The sequence below is a fragment of the Balaenoptera musculus genome, chromosome 3, assembly GCF_009873245.2.
Source record: "Balaenoptera musculus isolate JJ_BM4_2016_0621 chromosome 3, mBalMus1.pri.v3, whole genome shotgun sequence".
NCBI classification, from domain to species: domain Eukaryota; kingdom Metazoa; phylum Chordata; class Mammalia; order Artiodactyla; family Balaenopteridae; genus Balaenoptera; species Balaenoptera musculus.
In genome coordinates this window covers 94,125,224-94,138,400 of record NC_045787.1, presented here as the reverse complement: position 1 = coordinate 94,138,400, position 13,177 = coordinate 94,125,224, and the positions used below count along the sequence as shown (strand labels likewise).

General features: G+C 38.6%; 1 long non-coding RNA gene across 1 annotated transcript; it reads left to right on the top strand.

Annotated features, from left to right (window-relative positions):
* Window positions 1–7,558: 7,558 nt before the first annotated feature.
* LOC118892834 lies at window positions 7,559–12,497 on the top strand. Its single transcript, XR_005019353.1, has 3 exons — window positions 7,559–7,698; window positions 9,709–9,817; window positions 12,253–12,497. It is a non-coding gene; the product is annotated as an uncharacterized LOC118892834 (long non-coding RNA).
* The last annotated feature ends 680 nt before the right edge of the window (window positions 12,498–13,177 follow it).

The window sequence follows — 13,177 nt, the reverse complement described above, 5'->3', positions numbered from 1 at the left end:
CAACAGTGCAAGAGGGTTCCCTTTTCTCCACACCCTCTCCAGCATTGTTTGTAGATTTTTTGATGATGGCCATTCTGACTGGTGTGAGGTGATACCTCATTGTAGTTTTGATTTGCATTTCTCTAACATTAGTGATGTTGAGCATCCTTTCATGTGTTTGTTGGCAATCTATATATCTTCTTTGGAGAAATGTCGATTTAGGTCTTCTGCCCATTTTTGGATTGGGTTGTTTGTTGTTTTCATTTTGAGCTGCATGAGCTGGTTGTATATTTTGGAGATTAATCCTTTGTCAGTTGCTTCGTTTACAAATATTTTCTCCCATTCTGAGGGCTGTCTTTTCGTCTTGTTTGTGGTTTCCTTTGCTGTGCAAAAGCTTTTAAGTTTCATTAGGTCCCATTTATTTTTTTATAAATTTATTTATTTATTTATTTTTGGCTGTGTTGGGTCTTCGTTGCTGCGCACAGGCTTTCTCTAGTTGCGGTGAGTGGGGGCTACTCTTCGTTGGGGTACGCCAGCTTCTCATTGCAGTGGCTTCTCTTGTGGAGCACGGGCTCTAGGCACATGAGCTTCAGTAGTTGTGGCTCACGGGCTCTAGAGCGCAGGCCCAGTAGTTGTGGTGCATGGGCTTAGTTGCTCCGCGGCATGTGGGATCTTCCCGGACCAGGGCTCGAACCCATGTCCCCTGCACTGGCAGGCGGACTCTTAACCACTGTGCCACCAGGGAAGTCCCTTTATTTTTGTTTTTATTTCCATTTCTTTAGGAGGTGGGTCACAAAGGATCTTGCTGTGATTTATGTCAAATAGTATTCTTCCTATGTTTTCCTCTGAGAGTTTAACAGTGTCTGGTCTTACATTTAAGTCTTTAATCCATTTTGAGTTTATTTCTGTGTATGGTGTTAGGAAGTGTTCTAATTTCATTCTTTTACATGTAGCAGTCCAGTTTTCCCAGCACCACTTATTGAAGAGGCTGTCTTTTCTCCTTTGTATATTCTTGCCTCCTTTATCAAAGATAAGGTGACCATGTGTGTGTGGGTTTATCTCTGGGCTTTCTATCCTGTTCCATTGATCTATATTTCTGTTTTTGTGCCAGTACCATACTGTCTTGATTACTGTAGCTTTGTAGTATTGTCTGAAGTCAGGGAGCCTGATTGCTCCAGCTCCATTTTTCTTTCTCAAGATTGCTTTGGCTATTCAGGGTCTTTTGTGTTTGAATACAAATTGTGACATTTTTTGTTCTAGTTCCTTGAAAAATGCCATTGGTAGTTTGATAGGGACTGCATTGAATATGTAGATTGCTTTGGGTAGTGTAGTCTTTTCACAATGTTGATACTTCCAATCCAAGAACATGGTATATCTCTCCATCTGTTTGTATCATCTTTAATTTCTTTCATCAGTGTCTTATACTGTTCTGCATACAGATCTTTTGTCTCCTTAGGTAGGTTTATTCCAAGGTATTTTATTCTTTTTGTTGCAATGGTAAATGGGAGTGTTTCCTTAATTTCTTTTTCAGATTTTTCATTATTAGTGCATAGGAATGAAATCTATACACAGAGATTTCTGGCATTAATTTTGTATCCTGCTACTTTACCAAATTCATTGATTAGCTCTAGTAGTTTTCTGGTAGCATCTCTAGGGTTATCTATGTATAGTATCGTGTTATCTGCAAACAGTGACAGCTTTACTTCTTCTTTTCTGATTTGGATTCCTTTTATTTCTTTTTCACCTCTGATTGCTGTGGCTAAAACTTCCAAAACTATGTTGAATAACAGTGATGAGAGTGGTCAACCTTGTCTTGTTCCTGGTCTTAGAGGAAATGGTTTCAGTTTTTCACCACTGAGAACGATGTTGGCTGTGGGTTTGTCATATATGGCCTTTATTATGTTGAGGTAAGTTCCCTCTATGCCTACTTTCTGGAGAGTTTTTATCATCAATGAGTGTTGAATTCTGTCAAAAGCTTTTTCTGCATCTATTGAGATGATCATATGGTTTTTATCCTTCAGTTTGTTAATATGGTGTATCACATTGATTGATTTGCATATATTGAAGAATCCTTGCATCCCTGGGATAAATCCCACTTGATCATGGCGTATGATCCTTTTAATGTGCTGTTGGATTCTGCTTGCTAGTATTTTGTGGAGGATTTTTGCATCTATGTTCATCAGTGATATTGACCTGTAGTTTTCTTTTTTTGTGACATCTTTGGTTTTGGTATCAGGGTGATAGTGGCCTTGTAGAATGAGTTTGGGAGTATTCCTCCCTCTGCTATATTTTGGAAGAGTTTGTGAAGGATAGGTGTCAGCTCTTCTCTAAATGTTTGAGAGAATTTGCCTGTGAATCCATCTTGTCCTGGGCTTTTGTTTGTTGGAAGATTTTTAATCACAGTTTCAATTTTTGTGATTGTTCTGTTTATATTTTCCTTTCTTTTTTTTAAAAATTAATTAATTAATTAATTTTATGGCTGTGTTGGGTCTTAGTTTCTGTGTGAGGGCTTTCTCTAGTTGTGGCAAGTGGGGGCCTCTCTTCATCGCGGTGCGCGGGCCTCTCACTATTGCGGTCTCTCCTGTTGCGGAGCACAGGCTCCAGACGCGCAGGCTCAGTAGTTGTGGCTCACGGGCCCAGTCGCTCTGCGGCATGTGGGATCGTCCCAGACCAGGGCTCGAACCCGTGTCCCCTGCATTGACAGGCACTCAACCACTGCGCCACCAGGGAAGCCCTGTTTATATTTTCTATTTCTCCCTGGTTCAGTCTCGGAAGGTTGTGCTTTTCTAAGGATTTGTCCATTTCTTCCAGGTTGTCCATTTTATTGGCGTATAGTTGCTTGTAGTAGTAATCCCTCATGATCCTTTGTATTTCTGCATTGTCAGTTGTTACTTCTTTTTCATTTCTAATTCTGTTGATTTGAGTCTTCTCCTTTTTTTGATGAGTCTGGCTAGTGGTTTATCAATTTTGTTTATCTTCTCAAAGAACCAGCCTTTAGATTTATTGATATTTGCTATTGTTTCCTTCATTTCTTTTTCATTTATTTCTGCTCTGATCTTTATGATTTCTTTCCTTCTACTAACTTTGGGGTTTTCTTGTTCTTATTTCTCTAACTGCTTTAGGTGTAAGGTTAGGTTGTTTATTTGAGATGTTTCTTGTTTCTTGAGGTAGGATTGTATTGTTATAAACTTCCCTCTTAGAACTGCTTTTGCTACATCCCATAGGTTTTGGGTTGTCGTGTTTTCATTGTCATTTGTTTCTAGGTATTTTTTTGATTTCCTCTTTGATTTCTTCAGTGACCTCTTGGTTATTTAGTAGCATATTGTTTAGCCTCCATGTGTTTGTATTTTTTACAGTTTTTTTTCCTGTAACTGATATCTAGTCTCATAGCGTTGTGTGATACTTGATACGATTTCAATTTTCTTAAATTTACCAAGGCTTGATTTGTGATCCAAGACATGATCTATCCTGGAGAATGTTCCATGAGCACTTGAGAAGAAAGTATATTCTGTTGTTTTTGGATGGAATGTCCTATAAATATCAATTAAGTCCATCTTGTTTAATGTGTCATTTAAAGCTTATGTTTCCTTATTTATTGTCATTTTCGATGATCTGTCCTTTGGTGAAAGTGGGGTGTTAAAGTTCCCTACTATGATTGTGTTACTGTCGATTTCCCCTTTTATGGCTCTTAGTATTTGCCTTATGTATTGAGGTGCTCCTATGTTGGGTGCATAAATATTTACAACTGTTATATCTTCTTCTTGGATTGATCCCTTGATCATTACGTGGTGTCCTTCTTTGTCTCGTGTAATAGTCTTTATTTTAAAGTCTATTTTGTCTGATATGAGTATTGCTACTCCAGCTTTCTTTTGATTTCCATTTGCATGGAATATCTTTTTCCATCCCCTCATTTTCAGTCTGCATGTGTCCCTAGGTCTGAAGTGGGTCTCTTGTAGACAGCATATATACAGGTCTTATTTTGTATCCATTCAGCCAGTCTATGTCTTTTGGTTGGAGCATTTAATCCATTTACATTTAAGGTAATTATCAATATGTATGATCTTATTACCATTTTCTTAGTTGTTTTGCATTTGTTTTTTTAGGTATTTTCCTTCTCTTGCGTTTCCTGCCTAGAGAAGTTCCTTTAGCACTTGTTGTAAAGCTGGTTTTGGGGTGCTGAATTCTCTTAGCTTTTGCTTCCCTGTAAAGGTTTTAATTTCTCCATCAAATCTGAATGAGATCCTTCCTGGGTAGAGTAATCTTGGTTGTAGGTTCTTCCCTTTCATCACTTTAAATATGTCCTGCCACTCCCTCTGGCTTGCAGAGTTTCTGCTGAAAGATCAGCTGTTTACCTTATGGGGATTCCCTTGTATGTTGTTTGTTGCTTTTCCCTTGCTGCTTTTAATATTTTTTCTTTGTATTTAATTTTTGATAGCTTGATTAATATGTGTCTTGGTGTGTTTCTCCTTGGATTTATCCTGTATGGGACTCTCTGCACTTCCTGGACTTGATTGACTATTTCCTTTCCCATGTTAGGGAAGTTTTCGACTATAATCTCTTCTAATATTTTTTCAGACCCTTTCTTTTTTCTCTTCTTCTTCTGGGACCCCTATAATTTGAATGTTGGTGTGTTTAATGTTGTCCCAGAGGTCTCTGAGACTGTCTTCAATTCTTTTCATGCTTTTTTCTTTATTCTGCTCTGTGGTAGTTATTTCCACTATTTCATCTTCCAGGTCACTTGTCTGTTCTTCTGCATCAGTTATTCTGCTACTGATTCCTTCTAGAGAATTTTTATTTTCATTTATTTTGTCGTTCATCATTGTTTGTTTGCTCTTTAGTTCTTCTAGTTCCTTGTTAAATGTTTCTTGTATTTTCTCCCTTCTGTTTCCAAGATTTTGGATCATCAGTCTTAATAGCAAACCAAATTTGGGGTGGGGAGTCCATCTCCCCTCTATGAGATGATCACAACAAATATACACTAGAAGACAAGTTGCCTACAATGTTGGAAAAACTGAATCTGTACTTTGATGAAAGAGTAAATTGTTTTCTGGAAGAACCTGATATAGAATGATGATGCTAGGACAAATTTTTGTAAAATTATCAAACTCCTAGGATAAAGAATAAATTCTTCAAGCATCCAGGTGAAAAAAGTAAGTCACTTACAAGAGGAAAGAAATTAACAAGTCTCAGACTCTTCCATAGCAATGTCTACAAAGTTTTGAGAAAAGTACATTCTGTCCTGCCATGATGCTATTCAGTTATTAAAGCAAAAGTCAGATATACTCAAATATGATTGTAGTTATTAGTTTTCATGAGTTCTTTTTGGGAAAACTGATAGTTAAAAACAAGCCAACCAAGAGATTAATAAGAACAAAGAACACAGGAATGGAGGTGCTATGGCATGTAGTGAACATTAAATCCATTTAGAACCAAGATTTAGTAAAAATGGGAATTATGCTTATGAGATTAAATATAAATATTTTAATATTTGAAAATGTAAAATTTATATATAGCTAAGAAACCTAATTTAAAATGTACAAAATAAGTGGAATAAAGTTTTAGGAGTACTGATTTTTTAAACTTTCATGGCACAGTATCAATAAATGCTATCTTAAATGAAATACATCACTTAAAAAATAAATTGACTGTAACTTCTTAATCTTTTCTTGATCTTTCCAAGGGTAACAATCTAGAGAGCTGTAGTCTGAATACGGCTAATGGACTATGGAAATATTTTGCTTCCTCATTTTCTTTGACCTACTCAGTGATGACATAGGCAATGTAATCAGAGAGATTTTTTCTTTTGAAAACAATAGCAGCAACTTGAAATCTATAGCATACTTCACGAATCTTATTGTCACTGCTCGTAAAGGCACTTGAGTTTGTGACCCCTGCCCTAGAGGAATATTTTAGGAACACATATAACTTTGTTAAAGAAACAACTTATTTTTTTAAAAAGCAGTTTCTTCGCTTTCTTTCTTTTCTCTTATCCACTTTGATAAAACTATATCTATATAGCCATATATAGGTGTCATAGACTGCATACAGTTTGAGATCTAGAAAAATATCCATATAGAGATTACCGGAATTTGGTTTGGCTAGTGTTTACAGTATTATCTCTGGTTGCTAAGATTTTCTATAATTTTTTACTTTCTACTTTTACTTCTCTGTACTACTTGAATTTCCAATAATGAGAATGTATTATTTTAATAAAAACAATAAAATCATTATTCAAAATGTAATGAAAACAAAGTGAATTAGTTACATGTTCAAGTTAGTTTTTTTATATGTATTAGGTACTAAAGGAGGTTACATATCAATAAAAATACTTTGGGTGACCCAAATATTAACATCATTCTCAAGGTAATTTGTAAATAATATTAATTTATTAATCATTATCAAAATTTACTTAAGTTTTTTGTGTGTTCAAGGAAAGAAAAGCCCAAAATAAATTATTAATATCCCTGCATTTGAAAAGAATGCAATCATATATCTCTTCAGTGTAACTGCCCCTCTTTTATTTACACAGGATTTTTAAAGGTTTTTTCTTTATCGTTTGCTTCGATTAGCAAATTGATGAGACGACATAGTTACTATCCCCCAGGAACTGTCAGCATAGCATCAGTAAAGACAAAGCCAAATAGCCAGAGAGGCCCCAGTCTGCTTCATTAGAGCCACAGGTAACAACATAGGGTTTGTTTGACTCTTCTCCCCGTTTCCTCATTGTTCCAACCACAGGCCTGCCATTCTCAGTTCTAAATCTGGAGTCGAGGAGGCTCTCCTTTGTGATTTGAATAAACTATGGATTTTAGTTAATAATAATTTGTTGGTGTTGGTTCATTAATTGTAACAAATATGCTATATTAATCTAAGATGTTAATAATAGGGGAAATTGAGCGTGGGGTACATGGGAACCTTTTGTACTGTCTTTGCAAGTTTTCTGTTTTCTAAAACTGTTCTAAAAGAGAAAGTTTATTTTTTTAAAAAAAACCTATTAACTATTTGCAACTTTTTAAATTATAAAGGAAATACTGATGTCAAAATGACACATATAAGACTTAAAAATATCATCATCTCTGTGGTTTCTCATAGCAGCATGACTAGATCACAGGGACCATTGGGGATGCTGTGCTGTGCAGCCCATATCCTCCTCCAGGAAGGAGGGCTATATTCCCCCAGCTGCTGGGAAGGTTGCTGGCTGACAGCTCTAAGCTGTCAGTGTTCTTCAGGGATCTCCTCACCTAAAGAACCCCGCCCAGCTCAAGGTCACATACACTTCTCAGGGCAGCCTGTCTCCAATTTCTATAACGTAAATGCTCCCACCATGGCCTGTTTCGAGCTACCAATATTTTGTCAATGAATGCACACTTGGGAAGAGATGTATGCAATCTCTCCTCTCCAGAGCTAGTAGGAGCCAACTCCAGCACACCACTGTGTCTCCCTGAAGTCCAACTGGGACAATGTCAAAGAACCATTTCAGCTCCAGAGCTTCCTGGGGCCAGCTGAGTGCTTGGTCTGACTGCATCACAGCCCACCCTCCCCCTCCATCAAATCCTGCTTTCTTCCCACCCCTTTCCAGGTGTTGAACTGAAGAGCCCTCCTTAACCAACTTCCTGCATGCTAATTTCAGCTCAGATTCCACTTACTGGGGAACCTAAGTTGCAACAGGGATTCTTACTGGACAAACTGATCAAGATTATTACTCAATGACTGCCTCAGGTACTTGAAGACAATTATGATGGTGAAGATGATGGTAGAGGTGGTCATGGTGATGGGAAGATGAAGGAAAGGCAAAGTTTTTGTCTGATACACTCTTGAATTTTACTTGAACAAGGATTCAGGATATTTGTCAGGTGGGACTGAAAAAATAAAAATGATAGCCAGACATCTTAATGGAAAGAATTGATGTTACCATCTAGGAAACCCAGAGGACCTTTCATAACCACTCCCACTTTACTTTCACATTCCCCTCAACACGTGATCCATGATGTCACTCACCTTCAACCAATGTGCTTTTATCCAGCATCTTCTTTGTGCCAAGCTCTGTGCTAAGGATCTGGTGTCCAAAAAACACAGTCCTCCCCAAAAGGAAGTTACTAACTAATGTGAGGTCTAAAAAAGGACAATACAAAGCAAAAAAGTGCCATGATTGATGTGAGCACAAGGCAGGGTAGATGCTCTGAATACACAACGATGGCCACCATTTATCAAGCTACACTTACTGTGTGCCCGGCATTGTTTTAAATGCTTTGCAAGCATTGTTTCATTAAATCCCACAACAATCCTGTCGGCAGGTCCACTCTCACAGATAAGAAAACTCACAACGAGAGTCTGAGTGGCTTTCCCACAGTGACTCAATGAGTGGTGGGTAGAGCCATGATTTGGACCCCATGTGCTAACTCAAGACCTAGAACTCCTAACCACCGTCCTGCTGAGGGATGGAGAATGACTGAATCTAACAAGGAGTGTGTGATTGGGCTGAAGACAGAAACTCTGTAATGAAAGAATAACAAAGAGACCACAAAAGAGACTGGGAAAAAACACTCAGAGAGGAAGGAGGGGAAAGAAACAAGGGTAGAGATGATTTCAAAAAGCAGAGCATGGTCAGCAGAGTCAAATACCAAGAGAAGGTCAACCAAAATAAAGATGTAAAGGTCCTTGGGCTTTAACCACGGTGCGGTCCTTGGAGATCTTGGCAAGGGAAGTTTTGGTTGACTAGGGGGTAGGCGGAGCTGATCACAGTGAGTTGAGAAATAAGTAAATAAGTGACAGAGAAATGGACACAGTGAGTGTTGAATAGTATTTCTAGAAGCTCGGCTGTTCGGAAAAGAGGAGGGGTCAATAGACACAGGTTTAAAGAGAGACCTTTCTACAATAGGTTTTGCTTTGGTTTTTCTAAGAAGGGAGCATGGGTAGCTCATGGCTGTTGAGTTGACTTGCCTAGCTTCTCTTCCACCTTTTTTGTAACAGCCCCTGATTTTATTTGGGCTAATCCCCTTCTCCCACTCTATGCTGTCTTGGTGGGACTGCTAATCTGGGAAGGTTCTGACCTACTGTAGGACCATTCAGCACTTTCCCAGGGACTGATTGACACCAGGACAAAAAATGGTTAGAGTTGATTCACCCACACAGTGATGAGTCCAGCTCCTGGTTAAAAAACCTACATGTGACTTTTCAGGCCTGACCATGGGCCATTACAAGAGCTCTCCCTGGACGCCTCATGGGAAGGCTGCCCTCCCCACACTGGTGCACAGCCAGGGCACTGTAATCTCTGAGGGGTGTTGCAGTCAAGGACTCGGGCCTCTCAGACCTGCACTTTGCACATTTGCATTCATCAATTCTTGGTGTCTTTATCTGAGGCCTTGGGCAGACCTCTGCTGAGCCCTCCTTATCGGGAAGAGGAGGGAATTCTGAAGACATCTTTCCCCGCTCTGACTCAATACCCAGTACTCATCCACTCCTAGTCCTCACCCCCTGGCCTCCCCATCCCAGGGTCCATAAAACTACAGGAGCATTTTGTTCAGGGCTTGTCAACAGTAAGATGCCCGCCATGACTGCAGTGATCTACCTGACCCTCCACCATGGGGAAAAAGGAACGGGGTTGGGGGTGGTGGTGCATCGTTTGGTTTTAGCCTCTTACTTATACGATCGCAGTAAGTGATTAAAGACTTAACTCATTCCTTTTTGGCTCTTTGCTTTAATCGGCTGCTGTGACACCTGACAACTCAGCTCCTTCTCCCTGCTCAGCTAAACTCCTGGCAACTGGTCCTGAGGACACTGTCCACCGTGCATTGCTCCCCAGCTCCATAGAGCTGTCCTGGCACCTGCTCTTCCCGAGGTGAGCTCTTGCTCATTTCCTTACATGGTGTGAGCCCTTTTTAGGCTTAAATTAGCCAGAACTGTTTGCAGTTGAAAAACCTTAGCTGACATAAGCATGTCTGTATGCTGATCATGGAAAGCCAACAAAGACTAAGAGTGCAGAGATATAGAAAAGAAAGAGGAGAAATAAGAACGATGAATAGAGTGAGGCTCCTGAAGAATCAGGGGAAAAGGGATCCAGAGGTCATTCCAACTGACTGGTCCTTGACAGGAGAGAAACTTGTTTCACTGAACCTAGAGACACGGAGGCAAGAAAAGGATAGAGATTTGTCTGAAGACTTGGGGCAGGGGAGATAATCAGGATGGCAAAGTTATTTGTGTTGGGTAACCTCTATCATTTCTAAGAAAGAGGAAACATTGCTGAGAGGATGAAGAGGTGGTGAGTTTAAAAGGCTAAAGGTGGGGGAAGTGGGGGGGTGGTGGTGGGATGAACTGGGAGATTGGGATTGACATATATACACTAATATGTATAAAATAGATAACTAATAAGAACCTGCTGTACAAAAAATAAATAAAATAAATAAAATTCAAAACTTCAAAATAAATAAATAAATAAAAGGCTAAAGGTTACAAGGTTGCCGTGGCAAACAGCTGAGGAGCTCATTTGACCAAAGGATGCATTGCCATGGGAACAGGCAACAGCATCAGTCTGCTTAACTAGTACCTTCATCACAGACAGCTTGAGAAAGAGACATAAAAGAATTACACATTTTATCTGAAATATTTTCTAAACTTGATGTTTTTGCTAAAATGTAGCCTTTGCTTTCAGTTATAACTTTAAAGAAAAAACAACACCAGAATAAAAATGTACTTATGAAACTTGAAAGATTGTCATAAATTTGGAAGCATTAAATTGAAAAATTGCAATAAACTTTGGGGGGAAAACCCAAATCTATTTCAATAGTGGTGTCTTGGTTTTGTTCTCTAAAACTTAAAGTACATATGAATGGCCAGCTGAGGGAGCCAAAACCATGCATATAACTTTTCTACAAAGCTTTTAGGAAAGTGGATTATTAAAAACTGCAAATGCAAATAAACTTCATCTTCCAAGAATGTATGCAAAAATTAAAGAAATCATATAATTTAATGCTACTCTGATGCCAAGTACATTAGAGAAAATTTCAAAGCTACAAGGGGATTCTGAATCTCAAGTAGTTCAAAAAAGAAGCATTCCTCCCTCCCTCCCTCTCTCTGTTTCTCTCTCCTCTCTCTGGGGCTGGTTTGTAGTGACTCCCCAAAGCTAGGTCATTTGTATTCTATTTCAGTGGAAACTTTCTGTGAGTTGTATCAACACTTGTTCAGCTCCTGCTGCAGGGAGCATACTTGTTACAGGTGTGTTGACAAGAAACAGGACAAGAAGCTCTGGCTCAGACCTCTTTAAGTCAGGCTTCAGGCATAACTTAGGAAAGAGAAGGGACGCATTTCTCGTGGAAGTCTGTTAAAAAAAATTGCTGCCACTAAATAGAAGTGTCTTTCCATTTTCTGCATGATACCTGTATTAGGGTATTTTGTTTATAAGCAAGAAAATCCAATTCTGACTATCTTAGTGGGGAAAGGAATTTACTGAAAGGATGCTGGTTTGTACTATCCTTTGAATAGTTTATAACTAAAATTTGGGGAAATATTTTATGATGAAAAATGATAATAAGAGTTTATTTTGAACAAACTTATGTTCACAAATTTGAAAATTTAGATTAAATGGATAATTCCTAGAAAAAATATAACTCTCCAAAATTGACATTAGGATAGAATAGAATAGAATAGAACTGTTTTTACAAATGCATGTATTATTAAACACTTTCTTATAAAAACCAACCAACCAACCAACCAACCAACCTCAGACCCAAATGGCTTCACTGGCAAGTTCCAGCAAATATTTAAGGAATATCTGGAAACCAAAGTCATCTGAAACAAAGCCTTCCAGAGAAGAAAAAAGAGATAGTAATCCACAACTCCTTTTGTGAGACGAGTATTACCTCGATATCAAAGACCACAAGGGATTCCACTTCCGGAAAGATGGGGTAGATGTGATAGGGACAGAGTAAAGGGACAAATTAGGTAATTAAGTAGTTAATCCCCCTAGGGGATTGTAAGTAAAGAAAAAAGTATGGGAAACCCCTGTAAGTTAATGATCACTCAAGAAAGCAGGTTTGCTTAACAACAACACCAAGCAGGTCTGCTTAGCAACAAAACCATCCAACAGAAGCAGCAGACATGCTCCCAAACAATAAAACAATGGTGGCATGAGAATCACATCCTGCCCAGTGAGCTCAGTAAGTTAATGACCCCTAGGACATGCTCTCTGCACACATAAAAAACAATAATTTATTGAAAGGTGATATTTCAAAGTGAAAGACTCTCATTGTACTGAAACCTAAAATAATTTTTCCATAGTGCCATGGCAGTCCTGGCTTGACGATGTAGGGAGAAGAAAACTCCCCTGCCCAACCTGGAGGAGGAGTTGATGGTGGAAGCATGACATCTACTCAAGAATGAGGAAGATGGCCTTTTCCCTCTCCCTACATTTCCTTTGATTATAAAACTGTATCCCACTAAGTTCTCAGGGTGAAGCACCCTCTCACCCACCCACTTGTGAGTCTCACAAGCGTCCCTATTCTAATAAATCAGTTCTTATTTACCACTTTGCCTCTTGCTGAATTCTTTCTGCGCTGAGACTGGAGCTCCTTGGAGCCCCCCCCCCAGAACACCACCTAGTGGTATCAGACGTACTTTTTTCCATTTCTTTCGGTAAGTACAGGTTAAAAGGTTAGACATGATAAATAAAACATAAGATGACTCTGAAAAATAGAGAGAGGAAGGCGGACAGGATAGGGACCTTGGATATGAGGAATGACACAGTTTAAGTAGCCTGGGTTTTCTTTCTACTTTATGTATCCTAGGTTTAAAAAAAATTTTTTTCTTATCCATTGTATCCTTGACATCTAGTAAAGTAGCTGGCAGATAGGAGGTGCTTGATGAATGAATGAACGAATGCATGGTCACTAAGTAGTATATCTATTAAGCATTCAGGGCCATTGAATTCACTATCAAAGGAAAAACAAAGTCAGTCTCTGATCTCTTTGAATTTATTATATCTGACCTAAGCATCGGCCAATTTTAAAAGAACCATACAATGTGAGGAGGGAAATTCTTCTGAAACTACAAACTATAAACACAAAATAAACTACTTGTTAGACATGAATAGTGATGATAAGAGAGTCATATCCCTTGCACAGAGTGAAAAAAAATTATTATGGAAAAAGCAGAATTTCAGGAAATCTGTGAATATGAAAAAGAATATTCCAAATCTAGGATTGAA